Source organism: Leptonychotes weddellii, chromosome 7 (assembly GCF_054177405.1).
Source record: "Leptonychotes weddellii isolate Sample4059 chromosome 7, ASM5417740v2, whole genome shotgun sequence".
NCBI classification, from domain to species: domain Eukaryota; kingdom Metazoa; phylum Chordata; class Mammalia; order Carnivora; family Phocidae; genus Leptonychotes; species Leptonychotes weddellii.
Window position 1 is genome coordinate 23,542,637 of NC_138375.1, and position 27,983 is coordinate 23,570,619.

The window sequence follows — 27,983 nt, forward strand, 5'->3', positions numbered from 1 at the left end:
AAAATGAAACTAAATTTTTTTTTAAAGTTTTTATTTATTTATTTGAGAGCGAGAGAGAGAGCAAGGGGAGGGGCAGAGGGACAAGCAGGCTTCTTGCTGAGCATGGAGCCTGACGCGGGGCTCGATCCCGGACCCTGAGATCATGACCTGAACCGAAGTCAGATGTTTAACTGACTGAGCCACCCAGGTGCCCCAAAATGAAACAAAATATTGAGAAGATGTTTCTGTATAGCCTCTCTTCATAAACCTAGCCTATTAACTAGTTCTGTTGATCTAAGTAATCAGAATCATTCTGGCATTTGGAACTAGCACATGCAAGATTACTTTTTTCTTCTATAATGATTTAAGAACTATTCTTCATTGAAATAGTCTCAGTGCTATTTGTTCATGTTTCTAAGAGACTTGTAAACAAAGCATAACTGTAAATTAAAGAGACCCATGTTACCAGTGATAATCAAAATCTTTCTCATTGTTATGGATTGTCACCCAGATAATCATAACATGCTGATATTAAACTTTCTGAGGTTATTTTAGAAATGTAAATGCAAAATTCAAACATTCCTGGAAGACTCTACCTTACGTATGAAAGCATTTCTCTTCAGCTATCACTGTTTTGTGCCTTAAGATGCTATAATTCTGAGTCTAACTCAGCCACATAATTTAGAATAACTTAAAAAATGTATTTAGAGAGTCAGTGCTTGCAAAATTTGGTTAAGTTGATCTTTTTAAAGGGAGCAGAATGTCGTTTAGTCTTACTGGATCAGAAATATTTTAAAATCAAGTGCTGTGTTTCACAATCACTGGGAAGCAAAATTCTCCACATGTGCATTTACTCAGAATAGCTAGATAATTATTAGCCATTTCGTAACTAGAGGAATGGTCAGAATCCCAACCCTCTATTAACTCAATTTACACACTTTTTTTTTTTTTAAAGATTTTATTTATTTATTTGTCAGAAAGAGAGAACAAGCAGGGGGAGGGGCAGAGGCAGAGGGAGAAGCAGGTTCCCCGCTCAACAGGGAGCCCGATGCGGACTCGATCCCGGGACCCTGGGATCATGACCTGAGCCGAAGGCAGACGCTTAATCGACTGAGCCACCCAGGTGTCCCTCAATTTACATGCTTTTTAAATACAATTTGACGAACACGTATTACTGTATTCATAGAAACTGGAGTTTTCACCACTCCATAGAGGTTATCAAGAGGCTGTAAGGTATTTTTTTTTCTCTTTAAATACAACATGCAGAATATCAAGGGCAGAAGAACTATCAGAATGCATATGGAAATTTTATACCCAACACATACGTAGGAATTTATAGCAGCAAGTCATTGTAATACCCTTTTCAAAGGGTTCATTACATATTTATTCTAAGGATGATGCCAGTGCTCTAAACACCTGTTTCTCAAACTGGGGGTCACAATGCCTGGGGTTCCAAGGATATAGTCTCAGATATCCATGAATTTGCCATACGAAAGTTTAAAAGTTGTATTTATGTTTCTAAGGTACTCTAAAAAATTTTAATATCAGCCATGTTATGGATCATCCGAGTGATCGTCTCATTACTGAGCATTGCCAAGAATTTTTATGCCTCTGTTTGTGTTTCTGATGCGTTAACATCAAATTATTCTAATTATCGTGGGTTAATAGGAGAGCGCAGATATTTTCATGCCAAATGAAGGCCAAGTCATGACTGGCCCTGCTGTTCCAAGTTTCCCCGTGGATTGAAGGGCTAAAGTGGCGGGAGAACTGAGTCATCAAGCATGCAACCACATCGCAGTGCTGAACTCTGAAATGCCTCAGGGTGGCAGGCAGAAGCCGAGGCACTTTGGGAGTAGCAGCTCCGTTTCAGAAAAATATCAGCTGTCAAGTTAAACTTGTGTAAGTAACTTCAATTATATTGGTTTCGTCATTTTGTTTGGGTCGAGTTTTAAAATGTGTTGTGCCTTTATAATTTTATAAGTGCTGTAAATCCAAGGAAATTTTTATCCCTGTTTTCATATTTGTACACATCTAAGTAACGTTGCAGTGAAAAGTAATTTAAGGCAACACTAGATGGTCCATGAGCTTTTCTTTTAAAATCTTTTATTTATTTTGTTACAAGTGGTCCTTTTGAGAAACAGTGCTCTAAACATTTTGGACCGTTTCTCGAGGAATTTTCTCTGTTGTGCATTTCCTTGAATATTTTCACCAGTCCAGATCTTTCTCCTCTGACCAGGGATGTGTAGAGGTCATTGCGGCAGACATTTTGTTGCCTGCCCAGCACCGACGAAGTCTACCGACAGTTACTACCCCTCTGTTTTCCTTTCTGGAACGCGGTCTCAGTGGAACCGCCAATCACGGTGCCCCATCCCACCTCCACCCCCACTCCCTGGCCCGGGGCTGGATGCGGATCCCAATGATGTCAGACAGGCTCTCGCTGGAATTTGAGGCTTGACGCAGAGTGACATGAGGACTGAAAATAGTTGAAGCTGATTCATCCCAAAGGGTCGAGGCTCCTGCTACTTTATTCCTTGGTTTTGCCTGGGTTCTGTCCTTTCCAAAATTTGCTGATCAGTCATCGCTTTAATTCTGCGGGCTAACCTTACCTTTCAACCCATCCCTTTATTTTTGGTAAGTTTAGCCAGAGTTGGTTTCTATTACCCACAACAATTGATGGAGCCATAAGAGTGACATCTGGTAAAAAGGGTCAGTGATGATACCAGGAAGTTTTGTCTGGGTCACAAAAAGAATGTATAGCATTTATTGGGGTTCATCATCTGGCTGTTCATTCTATAAACACTCTTGAAAGAGACTGTGGAGCCTAGTGGCTTTAGTATCACAGGGAGCTAGTTCTCTCACTTATCAGCTGTGTAGGTCGCCCTGGGCATGTTCCTTAAACTCTCCAAGCCTGTTTCCTCACAGGTAAGCTGGGATAATAATGGTAAATACCACATGGTATTGTTGTGAAGATTAAATGAGATAAGATACGTAAAGCTTATAGTAAAGACTTAAAATATGAAGTGTTATTCTTACAATTTTCATATGTTTTATGAGACAGTCACTGAGCTCCGTGCTGGGGATGCAAAAGTAGTAAGAGAAAAGAAATTAAGTCCACCCATATTTTTCTTGGAAAAAACATTGACTTTGTTTGAAGAAGTACATTGATAATCTGCCTGGGGTGGAAAGCAAGGAATTAAGCACCACCGAGGAAATCATTAATTGAAAGTCGAGTGAGAATGGGAAGAGAAGAGAAATTAGCCAAAGAATGACAGATTGGGGATTTTAGAGTGAAAGGTGATGTCATATGTAGCCTGTGTACAGTTAGGGGACAGTTGTTATCTGTGTTTTATTTCCGGAGTCCTATGTGGGATGGTGGAATTAAGGGACAACTTCCAGTTTATAATTTATATGATACTCAGAAAGCAGACCCTTGAAACAGGATTTTGAGATTGGGTTGCGTATAGCACAGAGACCGGGTGCTTGGTAGGGGTGAGGGGAGAACGGGACATGGATAATTCATGGCGTAAAGCCACAACATGACTCCCCAAATGATCATGGTATGATAGCAAGAAGCCAAGTGCCGTGGAGGGCAAGGCATGGGGAGGTCAAGTGGCTGTGGGACTTAATTGCTATAGCGATAGTCGTGTTTGTAAGGATCATGGAGACACCTGGCTTCTTCTGAGAACCCTAGATAGTCCAAGGGAAATGAAGAGCTTTAAAGATACACTTAAGAATGCACACAGGGAACCAGAAGGCCTCCATGACCGCTTGGAGGGAATCCTTCCTTTTTTGTAACTGCAGGGTTGATACGGCTGAGGGGTAAAGGGTACAGAGGGTAAAACCTGCTAGGCTTCTTACCCTAGGGTAAGGGCACTGGTGGGGCTGGAGTGGGACATGAAGCACGGCTGGTTTGAAGACATTTGGGCAGACATGGACAAGGCTGAGAACTTTGAATCGGTAAGTTCCCCTTGCCTCCCTTGCCAGCAGAGGAAACCTCATGCCTCTCTGAGGGAACAAACCTTGCTCTCCTAAAAGCCTTTATACCTGGCAATTGTGTCCCAAACTAGTGTCACCGCTCATTATCTTCAGGCCCCAACAAGAGTTGAAACCAACAGAGCCCTGATGGAGAGGCACAAAGGCTGGTGTGGGAAGGGAGAGTTTATACATAGCTCCAAGGTGTCACTGATCTGAATTGGCAAGAGCCTGGGGAGCAACTGTCAGAGTGGATTCTAAAGGTGTTAGACCTTGGGGCACCTGGGTGGCTCAGTTGGTTAAGCGACTGGAGTCCCAGGATCAAGCCCTGCATCAGGCTCCCTGCTTAGCAGGGAGTTTGCTTCTCACTCTGACCCTCCTCCCTCTCGTGCTCTCTCTCTCTCTCTCAAAAAACAAAACAAAACAAAACAAAAAAACCAACTTAAAAAAAAAAGTGTTAGACCAAAAAGGACACTATGTGAGGCTTTTTTGGTTTGAATTATTAACACTGGAGTACTCTTCTGGGATTCTAGATTTAATGTGTTGGCTTCAGTGTGCTCAATTGGCTGACCAAAATCTGGACTTGGCAGCCATGGCGTAGCAGGTTGTGTTTTCTGAACTGTTTGGAATATATATCCTACCTCAGATGCTCAGTCCTAGGCTAAGTCAGTTCTCTTGCTTTCTATCACAGTGCAGTTTGGAGGAATATCGGTCATTTTGCTATCCCTTAGTAGATGGAATTATGCTAATGGGAGTTGTGGTGAGGAGGTAGCAAACCGCTTTGACGTCTTACCAAAATACACGTATGCCTTAGGGTGAAAAAGAAATCCTGAGAAAGTTTAGGGCTTTGACATCTTGGTGAGTTTCTAGAGTCCAGTGATCTGGTTATTTGGGGCTATTCCTTCTAAAGTGAGAGACATGTTGTTGCCCCTCACCTGGCTCACTCGGTGAGCCTCTTTGGATTTTGGAGGCATATACCCCACTTGGGCATGCTGCTTTGACTCAATTATCGGGCAACCCATAGGATACCAGTTCTGAATAGGGTCTGCAATAAGAAAAGGTTGTGCAGCGGGGCTGGGCTCAGGGCTCAGTTGTCCTGCCACTTGAGCATTACGACCTAGCGGAACCAGCAGGAGGAGAGAATTTCCTTGGGAAAAGAAACTCCAATATAATAAAAATAAATACGATTTTTATTTTCTCATTTTTATAAAATACATGCTTATTATGCAAATTTTAAATATACAAATAAGGAAAAAGAAGAAAATAAATCAATTATAACCCCACAACCCATATAACTGTGGATCCTATTTTGGTGCATATCCTCCCAGTGTTTTTTGTTTTTTGTTTTTCCCTGAGGCATGTAAATACTTACCTTTTTCTTTAGAAGAACAGACTATATAGAACTATATAGAATTCTATAACTTACATTTTCCATTAAGTATGTTAAAAGCCCTTCCTTATTCTTCAGCATCATTATTTTAAATACCTGTTCCATGGTTCATTGTATGGATATCTCGTGATTTACTTAATTTCTTAGCTGTGGATAGTTAGATTATTTTCCATTTTTAGCTATTATGACAGGTTTTGCTGACCACCATATTTTAATTTTTATTCTATTAAACTAAAACCACAACCTATAAAAAAAGAAAACTATTACCTGAAAAGTAATATACCTTTAAATTAAAAAATGTGAAAAAAAAGTACATATATTTTAAATTGGGGAGGAGAAAGGTAAAGCGTGCATCTATCCTTACAATAATGTAAAACTTTCTGGACGTATTGCTTTTGTGAAGTAGGTGATTAGTCCAGTTTCATATCCCACGAGCTTTGAGCAACAAACGTCTGGGACAGAATTACACGTCAAACCCACAGACTGTAGAGATTTCCTCTTGTTTTTTTCCATCACTGTTGATGAGCATCAAATAGTTTACTGTGACATTTTGGTTTGGGTTAATTCTGCCGAAGAACAACTTCCCTAAGAGTGGCCTTCTGTATTAATCATGATTTCTAGTTTCTATATTTTATGATGTTTGACATCTTGGGAGGCATTGCTGGCTGGGGAGAGACTGCCCCTTCCTGGGGCTACTTGGTTCCTAGAGAGTGCCAACAACTCCCTAGTGAGCATCTTTTTCATATGCGCATCAACCCATCCAAAGTCTGCCTCCCCAGCCACTTCCTTTACTTACACACTCACACACCAAACCACCATCTCCCCTGCCCTAAATCAGGTACTGGGCAGCTGGAGACCACCCCTAGAGCTAGAAGCCCTGTTGAAATTCTTCAAACTATTCAATCTTCAGCTTGTTCAAACCTGTCTACCCTGCCTTACCCATTCCTTTCCCGAGAATAAAGGCTCTGGGTCATCTTATCCTCACTCCTTTTGCCTCTTGGCGCTTTCCCACACCCTGTGTGGTGTGTGGGCCCATCTCTTGGGAAATGGAAGGAATCAACTCTTCTTTCAAAGGTAGTTTTCCTGTGTCTTTCACCGCACCACACTTGATTAAAACAAATCCCAGGTACATCTTAGAACACCTCCCTTCTCTCCTTAACCGGAAATATTCTAAAGCTGCCTGGGGTCCCAATTCTATGCCCTTCCTTAGCCTTTCCTGGTTTATGGCCACATCCACATGGGGCTGGTGTGCATCTAGCATTTTTGGATTGCCTGAGCCCTGAAGTTCTGTACACTGTGTGGATAGAGTTGGTTTTTTTTTTTTTTTTCCCGTAATACAGAATGCCCTTTGGGTATTACAATTTGTTTTTTATTTTTCTGGTTTTATTATTATTATTATTTTAACTGGATCTTCATGGTTTTTTCTTGTTCAAAAGAAGAAAATAATCCATTATTTTGCTTCATAATCTTTGAATAGCTTCATGAAACAAGAGGACCCCTGGATTTTATATGACGAAAATATGTCTATAGCAAATGTAAATTTTACCCACTGTGTGTCTTTCCCCAAAGCCCAGTAATTGGACATTTAAAAGATGTCAACCGAAGCCTCCGTTTGATCTCCATAGCTCTGGCAGCTTAGAAATAACTCCCGCTGAGAAACAGACAAATGCCTGCTCACAATGAGACTAGGAAGCACAGGGACCTCTAAGAAAATGCGCCATTCCCTAGGAAAGTATAAATCAAACAGAAATCGAACCTGAGGGCTTATGTACATTTTAAAAAGACATTTTTTCCCCCCTGCAAAATAAGCTTGGTAGATTTTTTTTTTAAAAATGACTTATTTGATAAAATGCTGAATTTAGCAAATTTAGAAAATTCAGTCAAACATTAAATGCTCACTGAGTACCATGTCTACAGCTTGCAGGCTCAGAACAAAAATGGCAAAAGCTCTTAATAACGTAATGTATGATAACACAAAAAGACATATACCGAGGAGTGATGGAGTCACAATGCCTCAATTCTTGGGTGGGCTTCACTTAGTGACAGTGGGTATCCCTTCACTTTCCAGACCCTTCTTCATTCGTGAAATGAAAGGACTGGACTGGCTGCATTCTTCCCATTCTAAAACTCTGACATATTAATAATTTACTTGGGATTCTTTCTATGACTATTCCAAGCCCATCTTTAGATCTTTAAATTAGAAAACCCTCTGGTAGAGATCTTTCCTCTTAATTTATTAGCAGTACCAACCACTTCTGATATATGTCAAAATATCGATGCATGCATTTACATTTTATAATGAAGAAATGAAAAAAAAGGGGGGTGCCTGGGTGGCTCAGTTGGTTAAACGTCTGCCTCTTGATCTTGGCTCAGGTGATGATCTTGGGGATCATGAGTTCGGGCCCCGAGTTGAGCTCCATGCTTGGCATGGAGCCTACTTAAAAAAAAAAAGAAAAGAAAAGAAAAGAAAAAGAGTAATGGCTAAAATGGAAAGCTCTTTGACAATGATTTCTCGACGAAAGGAGGGTAGACGGCGTTCAGGCCAGTTGTAGAGTCGGGGAGCGCAGCATGCTGGTAGGCTCTGAATTGCTAGCCTCTCTAATGGTGACACTTGACACTGGCAAGTTCGGTCCCAGTTCTGGTTGAATCCAAACCCCTTGTTTTGCCTGTGGAATACTCCTTAGGAATGTGGGCTTTCGAGGTAAATAACTGGGTTCTGATTCTGGCCCTGTCACATACTGCCTGTGCTACAGACCAATTATTCCATTTTCTGAAGGTTCAGTTTTGTCGCCTCTAAAATGCAGCTGAGACTAATCCCTGGTTCAGAGAGTAACTGTGAGGTTTCAGTGAGCGAATGCCTGCTGCCATTTGTTCTCACTGAGCAAGTGCTCAAACAGTGGTTCCTCTTATTAGGCCCTATTGCCTTCTTGGATCTCAATTCCGTGCCCTTATGATCTTGTAGAACTAGGAATAGTAAAGAAAAAATGTGATATGATTTATAAATAATATAAAGGAAGTTGGGGGGAATAGAGCATCTAGTGTAAGAGAAAGATGAACTATTTCACGAAGGTAGAAAATAGATCCTAATAGAGTTTACAAAGGCAGAAAAATTAACTTAAGAAATGACAGACAGAAAAAAAAAATCAGTATCAGATTGGGAAGGGACAGGACATTTTGACTCTCCTAAAGCTTTCATACCACAGACATTTTGATAAGCAGACGGCAAAGGCTGTGATTGTTATTTGGGTGATAACCGGTGGTTTCATACCTTCTTCATAACCCTGGAGAATAAAATGAAGTAGATTCAAGGCCGTTAGGTTTTTTTCTGCTTGGAGTTTGTCTTTTTTTCCCTGTCTTTTAAGAGTTCAGCTCTTCTTTGTAAAAGCACCCAGCTCACGTTACAAGTCTTTTTTTTTTTTTAAGATTTTATTTATTTGTCAGAGAGAGAGAGAGCACAAGCAGGGGGATGGCGGGCAGAGAGAGAAGCAGGGTCCTTGCTGAACAAGGAGCCCGATGCGGGACTGGATCCCAGGACCCTGGGACACGACCTGAGCCAAAGGCAGACACAACGTTGCAAGTCTTGATGGGAGGAGACACCTACCCCCGACGTCGGAAGCCAAAGGGAACACTTTCTCTTTTCCAACCTGCACACCCAGCCAGGGGCAGCTCTGGAGCTGCGTTCTGCAAGCAGACACATCTCTCAGACTTTGGCTCCTCTGGGGGGGATACAGTGTGACGTGTGGACTGGGCTCTTCTTGCCAGGCCTACCCCTTCTGAGTTCTGTGATTATCTATTTCCCCGTCTTGCTTGTGAGCTTTCCCTCCCCTCAATCCTTCGCACCTCCAGGAGCCTCCCAGTGAAATCCCTTTGCGCTGAGGGGAACCTGTTTAGTTTGGTTTCCCCCAGAAGCAGACTCTGGGGAAAGAGTTTGAAAGCAAGGAGTTTATTTGGGAGGTGGCAGAAACATCGGTTAGGACAGTGGAGATGGGAGGTGGGAAGAGAGAGCGCTGATCAAAAGTGTATAATCAGAGCCGTCTGGTGGGCTCCAGAAATGAGCCCTCAGGGGAACTCTGCGAACGTGCGGGAACACGGATCTCTGAGTTCTCTTGCTCACGTGGGGGCAGGCACGGGGGGAGTTAGACACTGATTTCTGTGAGTCTGAGCCTCGGGGCTGCTCCGGGCTTGCTCACTGTCCGATCCTTCTGGCTGCCACCAGCATGGGTAAGGGCAGCCTGCTCCTGTTCGGGGAAAGCCTCCCGTCAGAGGGCCAGCTCCTGGCAGTTGCCCCCGGGCTGCAGCACGCAGAGGCGAGGCAGGGGGGCTGCTGAGAGCATCTGCTGCTGAGCCAGCCCGTCCCAGTTGCCTGAGAATCAGAACCGGGCCTGCCACATGCCAGAAGCAGGGCTGTAGCCAGGCCGGCCACTCCCAGGTCAGTCATGCCGATCCCACCTGCCTCCCCGACATGGCCACGTCTTCCTTGGAGTCTCAGCCAGCCGGGTGCTCCTCCTTCCAGATTCCTGGACCTCGGCAAAACCAGGCCGGCCAGTTGTGTGCTGGCCACCTGGGAATGGGGAGAGGAAAGGCTCTCTTTGACCTGATTTCCCCAGTGAGAGGCAGAGCACTGAATCCCACCTCTATTGTCCTAAGATTGGGAGGGGTGGGGGTTGGGGAAGCCATGGGGAAGTAACCCTGACCCATATTCATGGCAGCCATCACTTTGGCGTTTCCATTTCCACCTTCAGTAGCATCCCCAAATCACACAGCCCAACAAGAAAATCACCTGCCTAACATGATGAATTATTCCTCCAGTAACTAAAAATGCACACACTTGTTCTCCTAAGGAAGATCAACTAAAATCACATCGGTTATGGTAAGCACCTTCTGGGTCGGGATTTCTCAATAGGGTCTGTTCTTTCTCTAATTCTGTGGTGATCCCATCACAATATTCCTACTGCTGGAGAGCGGAACAACCAAAGGATCAGGCCTCGTGTGTAATTAGAAGAATACTAGTGCTCCAGAGGTGGTTGCGTTCTCCAATTACCAAGTCTGTGACACCCAGGTCAGGGCCACGACTGGGAAAGGGCTGGGGAACTGGGTCGATGCCTCAGAAAATCTCGAAGCCCCAGACTCCTCTGAGTGTCCTGAGCCTGAGGAAAGGGCGTACTACTTCCTGTTAAAAACCATATTCCCTGCTTGTTTAAAAACAACACAGAAGCGTCTGCCATGCAACACAATAGGGAGCCCCCTCAGGATCTCCAGCCATCTCCTGCTCTGGCAATCAGACCAGTAAGCAGGGTTGAATCCAATAAAACTCAACTGTGGGAGTGCTGAGCCTGCTAAGGAAGGACAGAGGCTCTGGGGCGGGGGAGGGAACCCAGGGAACTCACCAGCATGTGCTAGCAGCTGCTGGGAGGGTGTAGATGGAACTGGATCCTGACGGTGCCCGCTGAAGGGAGGTTAGAACATAATAAAGAGAGTTTATCATGGGAGCATTCTTCCATAATACGTGATTTAACACCTTTGGCAATGACCCTGGGAAATGATGGCTCTTTAAAGTTTGAAGAAAGGCAAGGCCCACACCAAGTGAAGTAGAAATTCCAGAACTGCTGTGGCAGGAGGTGGAAAAATAGTTCAGAAGGCTCAGAGAAGAGGGCATGCTAGAGTGGACATATAACCCAAGGCCAGAAAGCCCACCAACTGATTACGTTCTGGGGCAGGGCCCAGAGGACAGTCCATTTATCAACATATTGAAGAATGTTCTATCGGGGCACCTTGGTGGCTCAGTCAGTTAAGCATCTGCCTTTGGCTTGGGTCATAATCCCGGGGTCCTGGGATTGGGCCCCACGTCGGGCTCCCTGCTCAGTGGGGGAGCCTGTTTCTCTCTCTCCCTCTGCCTGCCGCTCTGCCCACTTGTGCTCTCTCTGTCAAATAAATGGATAAAATCTTAAAAAAAAAAAAAAAAGAATGCTCTGTTGAGAGGGCACCAGATTCGCTGAGAGTCTCTTTGGTAGTTGTCCCTGGAGGACAGGGCTGATGACAGAATAGGGCTTCCTGATAACAAGGGGATAAAAGGACTCCAAAATAATAAAGACCAGCAGGTCTTTACTCATCAGAAGCAATGAGGCTACAAAATCGGAGTGTCATGGGGGTGGGTGGGGCTGATCACTAAGAAGGCTACAGAGTTGGTTAATAGATGTGTTCCCTGGGAGAGAGACTGATGGACAGGCAATAAGGGTATTGCTTAATTTAAGCCATCGAGAGAAATCAAGAATGGATGATAAGAGATCTGAGCTGTTTTAAGACCCAGATACCCTGAATTAAGGAGAGACCATGTCTCCAAGAAGGAAGGATACGGCAACACCATGGCCAGTAGATACGGTAATGATTCCTCTAGTCCTTTCCCAGGGAGACCCATGGCCATTTGCTCATATAACCAATCACTGGGGAAAAGGAATAACCAAACATTTCCAAACCTATTGGACATAGGGTATAAGTTGACAGTGCTATCTGAGAACCCAAAGCAGTTTTGTGGTCCACTGTTAGAGTGGGGGCAAATGGGAGGCCAGGAAATAAGAGCCTTGACTCAGGTCTACTTCATAGTGGGTCAACTGGTCTCTAGTGGGTCAGTTGGCCCCTAAATTGGTATTTAGGCAGAACCTCTACATTGGCTCCTTGGCCTGAAAGATAAGAGCACCACAGTGGGTATTCCTTGAAACTCCTCATCCCCTTCCCACTGCTCCAGCCCAAACAATATTATATCTTCATGGGAAACAGCACAGGCTAAGGTTACCCTAAAGGATGTAGGGGGTAGTGGTTCTCTTGCATTCCCGTTTAATTTGCAGATTTAGCCCCTAAAACATCTAGACCTGTCCTGGAGGATTACATAAGATTACTCACACTCAACCGGGTAATACCTTAGACTGGGCTAAGGTATTACCAGATGTGGGCATCTAAACAAAACCTCAGGTACACAGATAGTGGTGAATGAATGCTGGTGTGAATGAACATTGAGCGGTGAGGAACGTGTCCTATTCCATTCCTGTCAGAGAGGAGATTAGAACAGTTCATATTTTGCCAGGGGTGGACCACATTTGTGGTCTGTAAATGTTCTTACCTTGAGTCACTTCTCTTTCCACATGAAGTGGACAACTAAGTGTATGGCCCTAAGCTCTGCTCATTGTGAATACCTGCCTTCACTGCTGTGTTTTGGGGCTGTCCCTATGGGACAGCAGCGGTCCATTTGCAGCCCCGCATAGCGTTGTCAGCTGGTCATCACGGACTCTCCTCCATCCTGCTTTGGGTGTGAGCTGAGCTGAAAGAGGGGAACTTGATGAACCCATCTGGAATGCATTCCTCTGCATTATGCTAATGGATTTCTGTCACCTCAACTTTGTTTAACATTGGTCACCATAGTTTAATTTTGGAGAAATTCAAGCTGCTTGTGGTGGCACGCCGAATCCAGAATCCAGAATCTTGGTAGGTTACCAGTATCAGTCCAGGTTCAACCAGAGAGACAGAACCAGTGGAAGATATACATTAAGGGATTTATTCCGCAGAATTGGCTCACGTAATTGTGGGGCTGGCAAGGCAAGTCCAAAATTTATAAGACGGTTTTTCAGGAATGGCAGGTTGGACTTCTTGAATAAGAGCCTTTTTTTTTTTTTTCTATAAGATTTTTATTTGTCAGAGAGAGAGAGAGAGAGCACAAGCAGGGGGAGCAGCGGGCAGAGGGAGAAAGAGGCTTCCTGCTGAGCAAGAAGCCCAATGCGGGACTTGATCCCAGGACTAGGATCATGACCTGAGCAGAAAGAAGACACTTAACCAACCGAGCCACCCAAGCGTCTCTTGATTAAGAACCTTATCTGCTATCCACTTGAAAGCCTCAGTTTTACTCTTTAAAGCCTTTCAACTGATTTAATCAGGCCCACCCAGGTTATTTATAATCTCCTTCACTTCAAGTCAATGGATTGTGGACTTTAATTACATCTACAAAATACCTTCACAGAAACACCTAGATTAGCGTTTGATTAAATAACTGTAGGACTATAGCTCAACCAAGTTGATGCATAAAACTGACCATCAGAGTACCTGTAACATTAAATTCAATCCCATTTAAAAATCAAATCTTAAAAAAAAGCACCAAATTTATAGATACAGAGAACAGATTGGTGGTTGCTAGAAGTGGGGGGTAAGGAGTGGGGGGAAATGGTTGAGGGGAGTCAAAAGGTACAAACTTCCAGTTACGACAAATAAGTTACGGGGATATAATGTACAGCACGGTGACTCTAGTTAATATAACTTTATTGCGTGTTTGAAAGTTGCTAAGAGAGTGAATCTTAGAAGTTCTTATCATAAGAAAAAAAATTCTGTAGCTACGTATGGTGACAGATGTTAACTAGACTTATGGTGGTGATCATTTCCCAGCATATGCAAATATCTAATCATTATGTTGTACATCTGAAACCAATATGCTGTATGTTAATCATACCTCAATAAAAATCATATTTTAATGTTTTTCATTTCTTTAAAAAAAGACTTCATTTTTTTCCCCAAGTTTTTATTTAAATTCCAGTTAGTTAATATACAGTGTAATACTAGTTTCAGGTGTAGAATTTAGTCATTCAGCACTTCCATACCTCTTTGACATTGGCCATAGCTACTTCTTACTAGATGTGTCTCTTATATGGGAAACAAAAGCAAAAATAATCTATTAGAACTTCATCAAAATAAAAAGCTTCTGCCCAGCAGAGGAAACAATCAACAAAACTAAAAGGCAATCTACGGAATAAGTGAGGACATTTGCAAATGACAGATCTGATAAAGAATTAGTATCCAAAATATACAAACAACTTAAAAAACTCAACACCCAAGTAATCCAGTTAAAAAATGGGAAGACATGAATAAACATTTTTCCAAAGAAGACATCCAGATGGCCAACAGACACTTGAAAAGATGCCCAACATCAGGGGCGCCTGGGTGGCTCAGTTGGTTAAGCGATTGCCTTCGGCTCAGGTCATGATCCCAGGGTCCTGGGATCGAGCCCCATGTTGGGCTCCCTACTCGGCGGGGAGTCTGCTTCTCCTTTTCCATCTGCCACTTCCACTGCTAGTGCTCTCCTGCTCTCTCATTCTATCAAATAGATAGATAAAATCTTAAAAAAAAAAAAAAGATGCTCAACATCACTTATCATCAGGGAAACGAAAATCAAAACTACAACGAGGTATCACCTCACACCAGACAGAACTGCTAAAATGAACAACACAGGAAACAGGTGTTGGTGAGGATGTGGAGGAATGGGAACCCTCTTACATTGTTGGTGGGAATGTAAACTGCTGCAGCCACTCTGGAAAACAGTATGGAGGTTCCTCCAAAAGTTAAAAATAGAGGTACTCTATGACCCAGTAATTGCAGTACTAGGGGTTTACCCAAAGGATACAAAAAAAGAAAAGACTTCATTTTTAAGGGCAGTGTTAGGTTCATAGCAAAATGCAGAGGAAGGTATAGAGATTTCCCATATAATCCCGCCCTCACACATGTATAGTCTCCCCCTAATTATCAATACCCCCCACCAGAATGGGACATGGATTACCACTGATGAACCTATACTGACATATCATGATCACCGTAAGTCCATGGTTTACATTAGGATTCATTCTGTGGGTTTGGACAATTGTATATTGACATGTATCTATCATTATGGTATCAGATTATTTTTGCTGCCCTAAACATCCTCCATGTTTTGTGTATTCATCTCTGTCCCCTCCCCAAGCTCTGGCAACCAGTGATCTTTTTACAATCTCCATAGTTTTGTCTTTCCAGAATGTCATATAGTTGGAATCATACAGTATGCAGCCTTTTCAGATTGATTTCTTTCACTTAGTAATGTGCATTTAAACCTTTCCCATGTCTTTTCATGGCTTGATAGCTCGTTTATTTTTAGGCTGAATAATATTCCATTGTCTGATGTATCACAGTTGATTTATCCATTCACCGACTGAAGGACATCCTGGTTGCTTCCAAGTTTTGGCAAATATGAATAAGGCTGCTATAAACATCCGTGTGCAGGTTTTGTGTGGGTATAAGTTTTCAATTCCTTTAGGTAAATACCAAGGAGCATGATTGCTGGATCATATGGTAAGTGTATGTTTAGCTTTGTAAGAAACAGCCAAACTGCCTTCCAAAGTGGCTGCAACATTTTTCATTCCCATCAGCAATGAATGAGAGTTCCTGTTGCTACACATCCTCACCAGCATTTGGTGTTGGTAGTGTTTCAGGTTTTGGCCATTCTGATCGGTGTGTTCTGGTTGAATCATTTTTTGACCAGAAAGTTTTTAGATCTTTCCGTTACTTTTGAGTTATTTGGGAACTCTTTTGAATAAAGGGTTCACCAATAGCACAAGAAATAAACCCTAGTGTTACTTGGTACCAGGCAGCACACTTAGGGTTTTACCTGTATTGTCTCATTAAAGATTTTATTTATTTATTTGAGAGAGAGCAAGAGAGAGAGAGAGAGAGAGAGAGCGCACAAGAGCAAGGGGGAGGGGAAGAGGCAGAGGGAGAAGCAAATTCCTCACTGAGCAGGGAGGCTGATGCGATATGGGGCCTCGATCCCAGGACCCCAGGATCATGACCTAAGCCAAAGGCAGATGCTTCACCGGGGTGGCCTTGAGCCACCCAGGCACCCCTGTATTGTTTCATTAAATACCATGAGATCAGTACTCTTATTACCCTCTTTCATTTTTGAAGAAAGTGAGATTTGGGGAGATTGCCTAAATTCATTCAGCTGCAGTTCAACCTAGGTCTGTTTGGCTTCGAAGTTTATGGCTTTTTATTTTAGAATAGTTTTAGGTTATAGAAAAATTGCAAAGATAACACAGAGCGTCCTGTATTCCCAGTGCTATGGACTGAATGTTTGTGTCCCAGGATTCCTGTGTTGAAGCTAAAACCCCAGTGTGATGATACTGGGAGGGGTGACGTTTGGGAGGTGATTAGGTCATGAGGGTGGAGCCCCAATCATGAGATTAGTGCCCTTGTAAAAGAGACTCCAGAGAGCTCCCTCACCCTTCCACAATGTGAAAACACGGCAAGAAGATGGCCGTCTGTGAACCAGGAAGCGGGTCCTCACTAGACACTGAATCTGCCAGCACCTTGATCTCAGACTTCCAAGCCCCCAGAACTGTGAGAAATAAATGTTTTTGTTTAAGCCATCCAGTCTATGATATTTTTGTTATAGCCACGTGAATGGACCCACAGACTCAGTTTCCCCTAATATTAACATCTTCTGTAACTGCAGTACATTTGCTGAAACTATGAGCTTAACCTTGGTTCATTACTGTTAACTAAGCTCTAGACTTTACTCAGATTTCACCAGTTTTTCCACTAATGTCCTTTTTCTATCTTAGGACCCAATCCAGAATATACCGAATTGCATTTAGAAAAGCTTGTCATTTTAACCATTTCACTTGGATTGCTCTATAGAGAAGTTTATAAATCTACAAAAAGGTAGAAAGTTCCATAATTGTTCTTTGAGTCTGGGTGACACAGCCTAATTATGGAATTGTTCAGGTCGAACATTTCTGTTTTTCTTAAAATATAATAACCACTTTGATTTTCAGATATACTTTGATTTTTGTGCCTGATCCAAAAACTCAGAGACTTTTCCGTAAAGCTTTTTGTAATAGCTTTCAGTAACACTCTTAGTTTCTTAGTTTTCCAGAGAAATAAGCTCCCAAGTAACCATGTTAGTGTTACTCAGAACTCTGCAGTCCTCTTGTCCTGATGGCTTCCTTCCACAAGCCTTCATCTCTGTTCCCTTCATCTGTGTTCCCTTCATCTCTGTTCCTGTTGCTATCACCTGAGTCCATTCAGGAGAGGACTATTTCACATCCGGACTATTATAAGGACCTTTAAAGGCTCTTCTAACCTCTAGACTCCCTTCAGTTCCAAACCCATCTTTAATGTCAAGACCAGACTGACCTTTTAAAATCATTAGCTTCATCATATGGTCCCCCTGCTATAAAATCCTCAGGCTCTGCTTGATGATTTCAGGAGAAATATTCAAGCTCTAAAATGTTATTAAAAGCTTTCCCTATTCTTTTTCCATTCCATCTTCCTATGAACCCTTCACCTCAGCAAGTCCATTCCTCTGAGACCAGCCAGCACACTGCTAACTGACTCGGAGCTCATGCGTGTGAGACTACCCTTATTTGGAATGTCCATTGTCCTTTCCTTTCTGTGTCCAAATATTTTCCATCTTTTAAAGAATCATTCAAGGTTTATCTGATGGCTCTCCAGGGTGTGTAAAGAGTAATTCTCTTCTCCTAGTAATTTGGAACCTCCAGTGTTTATCAATGTGTCCTAGTGAGCAGGGGAAGCTAATTTGTAGTTCTAATTATGTCCCCTCATGTGTCCTTTCATTTTGTTATTCCTGCCAGCCACCTGTACACAGTCTGTCTAGGCAAGAATCTCTTGCCTTGTGTTCCCTGGGTATAACTGAAACAAGGACAGGGCTTCGAAAGACTTTCTGTAAAACAGGGGGAAAAAAAAAGGAAAATAAATCAAGTTTCAAAAAGCCACAAATTAGCCCAGTGTACATAGTACAAATCACTCAATCTACCTTGATGTACTAGTTAGGATTAAATCCAGATGTATTGGCTGAAAACTCAAAGAATGGCTTGAAAATAGTTTGTTCACTCTTGTAAAAGAAGCCTACCAGTCTATCACTGGGGACTCAGATACTGATTTTCCTACTCCACCCTCCTTGGCATGAAGGCTCCATCCCCAAGGTCATTTCACAGTCTTAATATGACTGCTGGAGCTCCAGCCATCATGTACATATTTCAGGGAGGAAGAAGAGAAATGGCCAATGGAGTCAGAGTATGTCCCCCTTTAAAGAGCCTTCCTGGAACTTTTACCCAACAATTAATTTCCACTTACATTTGACTAGCCATGTTTATTATTTTTTATTATTTTGTTACCTTTTTCAAGGTTTTTTAAAAAAGATTTTATTTATTTATTTATTTAGAGACCCTTGGGGAGAGGGGCAGAAGGAGAGGGAGAGAACATCTCAAGCAGATTCTGTGCTGAATGAGGGGTCCACCATGGGGCTGGATCTCATGACCCTGAGATCGTGACCTGAGCCGAAACCAAGGGTCATATGCTTAATTTATTGAGCCACCAGGTGTCCCTATTTTTTCAAGTTTTTATTAAATTCCAGTTTGTTAACATATAGTGTAATATTAGTTTCAGGTATAGAAACTACACCTGACTCATCACTTACATATAACACCCAGTGCTCATCACAAGTGCCCTCTTTAATACCCATCACCCATTTAGCCCATCTCCCTGCCCACCTCCCCTCCAGCAACTCTCAGTTGTTCTCTATAGTTAAGAGTCTGTTTTCCGGTTTGCCTCTCTTTCCCTCCACCCATGTTCATCTGTTTTGTTTCTTAAGTTCCACATCTGAGTGAAATCATATGGTATTTGTTTTTCTCTTAACTTATTTCACTTAGCATAGTACTCTCTAGCTCCATCCATGTTGCAAATGGCAAGATTTCATTCTTTTTAATGGCCAAGTAATATTCCATTTTATATATATACACCCCATCTTCTTTACCCATTCATCAGTTGATGGGCACTTGGGCTGTTTCCACAGTTTGGCTATTGTAGATAATGCTGCTATAAACATTGGGGTGCATGTATCCCTTTGAATTAGTATTTTTTTATTCTTTTGGTAAATACCTCGTTGTGCAATTGCTGGACTGTAGAGTGGTTCTATTTTTAACTTTTTGAGGAAAATCCATACTGTTTTCCAGAGTGTGATTAGCCATATTTAGCTTCACATTGCCATACTTAGTTTCAAGGGAGGCTGATGAATATAATTTTTCATTAGAGAAGATTGTTGCCTTGAATAAAATGGATCCTATTAATAAAGACAAAGGGAAGAACGGATATTGGGTGGACAACTAGACCTCTCTGCCGCAGATTGCTTCTACGGCTGAGAAACCCTCTTCAGTAGATGTCCTCCAACTCCAAAGCTCAAAGTCTCATTGTCTGTTTTGTTTGTACCTTGAAATTTTCTCTAGTCTCCATGTGGGGGTGTTGTCTTAGAATCCATTAGCTCAGTGTTCCCTCAATCTCCTGGGCTGGTTCAATCCATAAGAGCCAAATATTTCTCTAGGTTTCAGTTTTTGGCCAGGGAGTTGTACCTCTTTCTAGGTGACTCTCAGTAAAACACTAGTTTTAGTGTAGCATGCTGTGGAACTGTCCTCTAGAATAGTAGACGGTTATTTTAATGGCTCCCAATGAAGCATGCATCTGGCACTCACTCCCTTATGTGGCACCTTCCCACACTGATTTTGGGTTTGGCCATATGACATGCTTTGGCCAAGGAGACATCAGCAAATGTCAAGCCAGAGACTTGATATGTGCTCTTGCACTGAGGCTTGCCTACTGTGATCACCTCTGTGTAAGAAATGCAGGCCATCTTATCAGAGAGGCTGCATGGATGAGAACTGAGACATTCCAGCTGGCAGCCCCATTTAATCTCCAGGCATGTGAGTGAGGCCCTCTCTGATCTTCCAGCCCCAGAGAAGCTGCCAGATGATTATAGCCATGTGAGTAATTCCAGACAAAATACCAGGAGAACCCCTCAGTTGAACTCACTTACAGAATCATGAGTAAATAAATGGGTTCTGTCTCAAGCCATTAAGTTTCGAGGTGGTCTCTTATGCAGAAACAGAACTGAGCCATCTTGGATATTGCTCAGAGATGTTGTGGCTTGGGTTGAGACTGTGGATTGGTCATACCTACTAACCACAAGGCTATAGTTTTAAGAACACTTACTTGTTCTGGTCATTCAACATCCATTTCTCTCTCTTTTGGTAACAACACTGGGATTTTAGTTAGGGCCATCAGTTATTCACTTCTCACGTGTGATTCCTTTGGCCACAGTGTTTGGACAGGAAGAGGTAGGTGACCTAATTAACAACTAAAGTCAGGTTTAGGACTTGTTCAAATTCTCTTATCATCTAGAAGACAGACTCTGCAGTTATGAAGTGTCTGAGGAAACTGGTTCAGCCCTCCTCTTTGGTAATGGAGACACACTAAATAGGCATTAGGAACATACTGAAGTTTTACTCTAAAGAAGTTCCTAAAGGAAACCCTCATGTGGAGTTGGTGGGGATGGAAACTAATGCTGGTACTCTGCAGAGTAGTCTGGCCATAGAGAGTAAAATAAAAACACACACACCTTTGACCCAACAACATAAACCCCAGGAAAACTCTCATATAGGGGGCCCAGATGACGATCCTCATCCGAGCTGTTTCTGGCAGCAGAGAATTAACATTGGTTGAAAGCTAGAAGAATGAACAAGTACGCTATGGTAGACTACTATGCAGCACTCAAAAGTAACAATGTAGTTCCGCAACATGGCCGGCTAGAAGGTCCTGATGCTCCTCTACCCCACAAAAGGAAACCAAAAAACCAGTAAGTGAACAGCTGATGAAAATGGATCTGGGAAAGCTCTGGACTACAATGAAGGATTAGCAGAAACTCTGCAGAGCCCCAAAACTGAGGATGTTGAAAAGAGTACACATAGACAAGAGTAGGAAACATTTTACCTGTGTCATCCCAGCCCCCTGTCCAAAATAGCTCAGCACCAAGAGGGATCCCCTTAGAGGGATTTTACCCCATGGGGGGAAAAGGAGAGCAGGAGAACCCTAGTAATCCTCACTCCTGAGGACACCTACAGTCCTCACCAACATGGAAACCATGTGCTGGAGCTGTCCAGAGTCCCTGCTTCTGTGTTCCCTTCCCAGGGCTGGAGCTGTCACCGCACTGACCTAAGAAAGTCTATAATACGACAAGCCCACAGCCATCATCATACTCAATGGTGTAAAGTTAAAAGACTTTCCTCTAAGATGGAACAGGAAAAGGATGTCCACTCTCACCACTTCTGTTTAACATAATATTGGAAGTCCTAGCCACAGCAATTAGGCAAGGAAAAGAAATGAAAGACCTCTAAGTTGGAAAGGAAGAGGTAATGTTATCTCTGCAGTTGACACGATCCTATGTAAAGAAAACCTAAAGATTCCACTAAAAACTGTTAGAATTCCATTAATAAATGAAGAAATGAATTCAGCTAAGTTGCAGGTTACACAATCAACATATAAAGATCAGTTATGTGTTTCTATCCACTAACAATAAACTATCTGAAAGAGAAAAAAAGGAATCCCATGGATGGTGGCATACCAAAACAATAAAATACTTAGGAAAAAATTTCACTAAGCAAGTCAAAGGCCTGTGCACTGAAAACTATAAGACATTGATGAGAGAAATTGAAGACATGATAAATGGAAAAGATACCCCATGTACTTGGATTAGAAGAATTCATATTGTTAAAATGTCCATATTACTGAGAGCAATTTACAGATTCAATGCTATCCCTATCAAAATTCCAATGGCATTTTTCACAGAAATAACAAAAACTATCCTAAAATTTTTATGGATCCCCAAAGGATCCCTAAACCAAAACAATACTGAGAAAGAAGAACAAAGGTAAAGTATTATACTTCCTGATTTCAAACTATATTACAAAACTATAATAATCAAAACAGTAAGGTTCTGGCATAAAAACAGGCACACAAACCAGTGGGTGAGAATTGAGAGCCCAGAAGACCCTTGCATCTACAGTCAACTAATCTTTGACAAGGGCAACAAGAACACACAATGGGGAAAGGATAGTCTCTTTCATATGATGTTGGGAAAACTGGAGATCCACAAGTGAAGGAATGAAATTGAACCCCTATCCCTACACCACTTACAAAAATTAACTTGAAATGAATTAAAGACTTACATGTCAGGCCTGAAACCACAAAAAGTATAGAAGAAAACAGGGAAAAAGCTCTTTGACATTGTTCTTGGTAATAATTTCTTGGATAGGACACCAAAAGCATATAGGCAACAACAGCTAAAACAAGCAAATAGGACACATCAAACTAAAGAGCTTCTGTACAGCCAAAGAAACCATCAATAAGGGCGCCTGGGTGGCTCAGTCGGTTAAGTGTCTGTTTTCAGCTCAGGTCATGATCCCAGGGTCCTCGGATCAAGCCCTGCGTCAGGCTCCTGGCTCAGTGGGGAGTCTGCTTTTCCCTCTGACCCTCTCCCCTTTCGTGCTCTCTCTCAAATAAATAAATAATTTTTTTTTTAAAGAACCCATCAATAAGTTGAAAAGGCAACCTATGGAAGGGCAGAAAATATTTGTAAACCATGTATCTGATAAGGGATTAATATTCAAAATATATAGAGCCTATACAAAATAGCAAAAAAAGTAAATAATCCAATTAAACAATGAGCAAGGGACCTGAATAGACATTATTTCCAAAGAAAATATACAAATTAATGGCCAATAGGTATATGAAAAAATGCTGAACCTCACTCATCATCAGGGAAATGCAAATCAAAACCATAATGACATTATCACCTCGTATCTGTTAGGATGGCTCTTATCAAAAAGATAAGAGATGAATGATGAAAATGTGAGAAAAGGGAACCTTTATACCTTATGGGTGGGAATGTAAATTTGTGTAGCCATGATGAGAAACAGTATGGCAGTGCCTCAAAAAATTAAATATAGAGCTACCGTATGATCCAGCAATCCCACTTCTGGTAATCTATGCAAAGGAGATGAAATCAGTATCTTGAAGAGATATCTGCACTCCTGGGTTTCCTCCAGCATTATTCACAATAACAAAGATAGGAAAACAGCTTAAATTTCAACAGATGAATGGATTAAAAAATATATTTATATATATACATATTTGCATACATATACATATATAATGTAATATTACAATGAATATATAATGGAATATTATTCAGCCATGAAAAGAAGGACATCATGCAATTTACAACAACATGGATGAACCCAGAAGACATTATGCTAAGTGAAACAAGGCAGCCAGACAAAGACAAAGACTCTACGGTATCATTTGTATATAGAATAAAAAAGAAAGCTGATACCATAGAAACAGAGAATAAAATAGTGGTTGCCAGGGGGGAGGGGGAAATAGGGAGATGTAGGTCAAAAGGTATAAACTTTCAGTTATAAGTAGAATAGTTCTGAGGATCAAATGTACGGCATGGTGACTATAGTTAATAATACAGGACTGTATACTTGAAAGTTGCTAAGAGATTTTAAGCATTCTCACCAAACACACAAAAAGAGCTAACTACATGAGGTGATGTATGCATTAATTATCTTGATCTTGGTAACTAGTCCACCATGTATATGTACATCACATCATCACATTGTACATTTTAAATATGTATAATACTTGAGAATTATTCCTCAATAAAGTTGGGAAAAAAGAGATTACCAGTTCTAAAAATTAAACAAAAGTAATGACACAATGACATAAATTTTTCACCTAATAGTTAATAGTATATATAGTATATATAGTATCCATGTTACTCTCTGTGAAAATAAATAGCATAATACAATTTCCATATTGGAATGACACAGGCTTGCACAAGAAACACTCTTTTTCAAGAATCTAAGACCTATCTGTGGCATATATTAAACACATAGAGAGGATCCCGTTGAGTAAAGGGAATGTGAAGAGACCAATGAAGGAGAGAAATTAAGACAAGAAACTCACAGACTGACATGTACCAGATTGAATGTGCCAAGAATTGATGCTATGGTTAATTTAAAAATTTGTACCTGAGGTGAAAAAAACCTCACGGTGATCTACTACGGCATGAATGGTTTGCAATTTGAGACAATTTGTACACTTACATACACTTGAATATGAGAAATTGCCCAAGTAGAAAGTCATGTCCATGTCATACCTTGAGACTTCCAAGAGTCTGCAATGCAACGGATTCAGGTTAAAATAATCTTTACTATTTTTCCCAGGCAGTTAGTAAAGGGAGAAAGAGAAAAAGGGCTGAAAGGAGAATATTTTTGTAGGATGGATGAAGAGGAAAGAACATTTAATGTCAAAGGAGTTACCGACAATTGAAATCTAACAATGTCAGCTTGAAGAAACAATTTTCTCCACTAGTGTCAGGGCGAAATTTGATGTCACAACATGATCACCGAAAATATGAGAGGGCAAATGTCAAGAATTTTCCTGATGTTTTCCTCACGGCATTCTATTCTATTTTAGTCTCATGTATCAGCTATCCAAGATTTAATACCTAGTGGAATGTACTTGCTGGAAAGAAATAAAAAATTATATCTCACAACATTGCACATAGTGTAACAAAAATTTTCCTCATCACCTTAAATTCCGTTCATAGCATTACAAAAGATAATATACTGATTTTTTTTTAGGATACTGCATTTTTCCCACTAACAAGGAAATAATCAAGAATTGAGTACAGGTGATGAGATGCTGGTGTATCAATGTGTTAAGACCTCTTAAAATTGGTATTTAGATTTTGGGCCTCCTACGTTGTTTGCATATTCAGAAATCCAGCATGGTCATATCTGAATGTTTTTGAAAATTATGAATTTAGAAGTTTATATATATAAGTTTGTATCTATGAACGATTTCTCTTTGAATTATCTTTTTTCCTTTCTTTGCTTTATTATTTCTCTTCTAAATTCTGTTTTATGGGAAATTTGTATTCTTCGGATTTACCATCGTTAAGAAAATTTTAGGTGCCTGCTATATCCTTCTTGAAGGAGGGAATGCAGGATTAAAGAAAAAACCCTCAGTCCTCATGAAGTCTGTATTCTAATAGATTAATGCTCGTTAGTTTAGAGTATAAACCGTTCAATATTGTGATGTAATAACAGCAGGAAAATTATTTTATAAGATGCTTTTGAAATTTGATAAAATTTTGTCCTGATAATGCTTCTCCAAAACACAGCACAGGTGAGTATTATAACGTGATTTTCTATCACATACAAGTAAGTATAACTTGGGTCAGATCATAGCCCCGAACAAAACAAATGAATGTCTGATAGAGTAGGTTTAATGAAGCCCCAGAACACCATAGTCCTTGGCACACTGTAAGTATCTTAAAAGGTTTCCTGAATTGGACAAGAACATTAAGCTCTTTTTATTACCTGGGTAGTTAGTACATTAGGATACATTTTATTCTTTTCTCATTATTTGTGATAATGTCCACTATCTATAAAGTAAACACATTCCTTCCAGCACAATCCTCTTTGTGCTTCCATACAATCTGCCTCTTGCTTCCCCATCCCCAAAGTCCTGTGCCCTGCACAACTGCTCTATTCCCGCCCCCCCCCCCCCCCGCCTTTTTAAAGAAATCACTCTCTGATGTATCCCTGGCTTCCCTTGCTCCTTTAGTTCTCTGAGGCTGGAGGCAGCCTGACTTTGTGGAGGAACCTTTTAGATGGGAAGGGCAGCTGTGGGTGGCAAACATCAGCTCCTACTCTCTTTGCTCCACTGTGCAGAGGGAAGACATGAACAAGCTTTTGTCTCCAGCTTACTAGGAAATATCTGAGGTTGCGAATCCAGGGCCAGTATCACAGTGATTGCCAAAAGGGTTTCCCCTGGGAAACCACTGTCACCAAACAAACATTATTAAGTAAGGTCGATAGATAATTCCAAGCAAGTTACACCAAAAGCCACACCAGTTCGGGTTTTGAATTAATTCTTTCATTCCATAAACATTTATTGAACACTTACTTGGTCTAGTACTCTTTACCAGGCATTAGAGGGAATTTAATAACGAGAGCTGCCATTTATTTTCCTATGGGATACAAAGCATCCTGCATCTATTTTTTCTGATCCTTATTTCTGCAACACCAGGACAATATTATTATCTCCCGTGTAGAAGCAAGAAAAATCGAGGCCAGTGAGGACACTGAAGGTCAAACAGGTGAGGTGATAACCTGCCTAAGCGCTGGGAGGGTTCTATGGGGGTGCTCTTTCCCAAGGATGCCCCTGGGAAGCCCGGCCCCCAGCCCGGTACTCAGGTTACACCAGAGCAGTAGCTCTACGTTTTTCAGAAGTCTTTCTTTCTTTCTTTTTTTAAAAAAGATTTATTTATTTATTTATTTATTTATTTATTTATTTATTTATTTGACAGAAAGAGACACAGCGAGAGGGGGAACACAAGTGCAGGAGAAGGAGAAGCAGGCTTCCTGCTGACCCTGGGACCACGACCTGAGCTGAAGGGAGTCGCTTAACGACTGAGCCACCCAAGTCTTTCTAATGTCATTTTGTCTCAGGACATCTTCGAAGAAGTGAAAAGAGATTGTGGCTAATGGGAACCTAAGAGGGGACAGTAAGACAGAAACAAATCTGACCTTAAGAATGTAAGTCTGTTAGAGTTGTTTTCAAAAGAATCCCTCAAGCCCATCTTTAGCCGCAGTTTCTGGTGAAATTGAATCATACATTTAAATGGAAAAAATATGTAATTGCTATTTTTTATAGTGCTGGAAAAAAATCACAGATTTGTAAAATAGAAGAAAAGGGGTCAATGAATAGAGTCCCTGCTTGAGGAAAGATAAAGCCCAGAGGCAAAGTTGTAATTTAATTTTTTGGCATTCACTGATTCCTCTCCCAGGTCTTGAATGGTTCCCTCTAAAACATCAGCTATATGTTAAAACTAAAACTTCAATACTCATTAAATTACAGAAATGTTCGGAATTGTGCATAATATTCTTTCATCTTTTCTGCCTCTAGGGGGAAGTGTGTTTTCAACAATTCTGTCCCCAGAAGGTATTTTCTTTGTGGGCTGCTGGCTTCACAGGGATCCTTTACTGTCCCTTACTGTGACCTCAGGACTGGCTTCACGAGGGAGAAGATGTTCTCTGTGAAAATCTGGAAAGGTTCTTACTTGAGAGGTTGCCACTGGGTTTGTGAGGGAGAAGGTCATACAGACTGTTAAAATTGGTGGAGAAAACTTCCTTATGATAGCCTTTCTAACACATTTCAAAGAATGGCATGTTGGGGTTCTCTGGATCATGCTGTCTTTCCTGGTGGTAGAAGAATTAACATACAGACACTGGACATTTCAAAGAGCCGGCAAAGAAACAACTGAATATAGAAAACTGGTCACCTTATTTTAGTAACTTCAAGTTCAAAAATATAGTTTGTGGATATGGAGGAAAACATTTCTAAATCCTATATAAGAGTCAACTAGCTTTTGTAATAATCCTGTTTAGAGCTCACATTGCCTTTCATTTGGTTAATTTTATTTTCAGCATTTCCCTGTAACTTTCTTTTGTTTTCACTCAGCAATTGTTGCCAGAAACAATGTACTAAGTGAAAAGGTTAGGGATCTTTTTTTGTTTTTTTTCCATTTCACTGTTTTACAGACTTGAAAGGAACAATGTTTAGAAATTGACCCTAAGGGATGAGTTATTTCTATTTCTTTTCTTTTTTCCTTCTTTCTTGGCTTGATCCATCTTCATGTTTATAGTGCTGCAAAAATTCTTTTATACTCTATTAATAATTAGCTTAGTGTGCTGTAAAACCTCAAAACTTAGCTGCATATAAAATAAAATTTTAATACAAAGAATGTTATTACTTAATGAAAATTAGCTTTGTCTCCAAACCTCTCTTACATGGTATAATAGGTGGTATGTAATTCAATCCCATTTTAAAATACTCTCAGGGAAAAGGATGTATTTAAGTACCTCATTTCTATTCT

The 27,983-nt window shown here is 41.2% G+C and overlaps 1 protein-coding gene and 1 long non-coding RNA gene across 4 annotated transcripts in view; both read left to right on the forward strand.

Annotated features, from left to right (window-relative positions):
* On the forward strand, positions 1-27,851 carry LOC145722539 (uncharacterized). Its single transcript, XR_014146869.1, has 4 exons — positions 1-1,878; positions 26,135-26,204; positions 26,415-26,643; positions 27,014-27,851. It is a non-coding gene; the product is annotated as an uncharacterized LOC145722539 (long non-coding RNA).
* The window catches only part of NPR3 (natriuretic peptide receptor 3), a 119,933-nt gene that overhangs the window by 12,899 nt on the left and 79,051 nt on the right, over positions 1-27,983 (forward strand). The window lies entirely within an intron of this gene.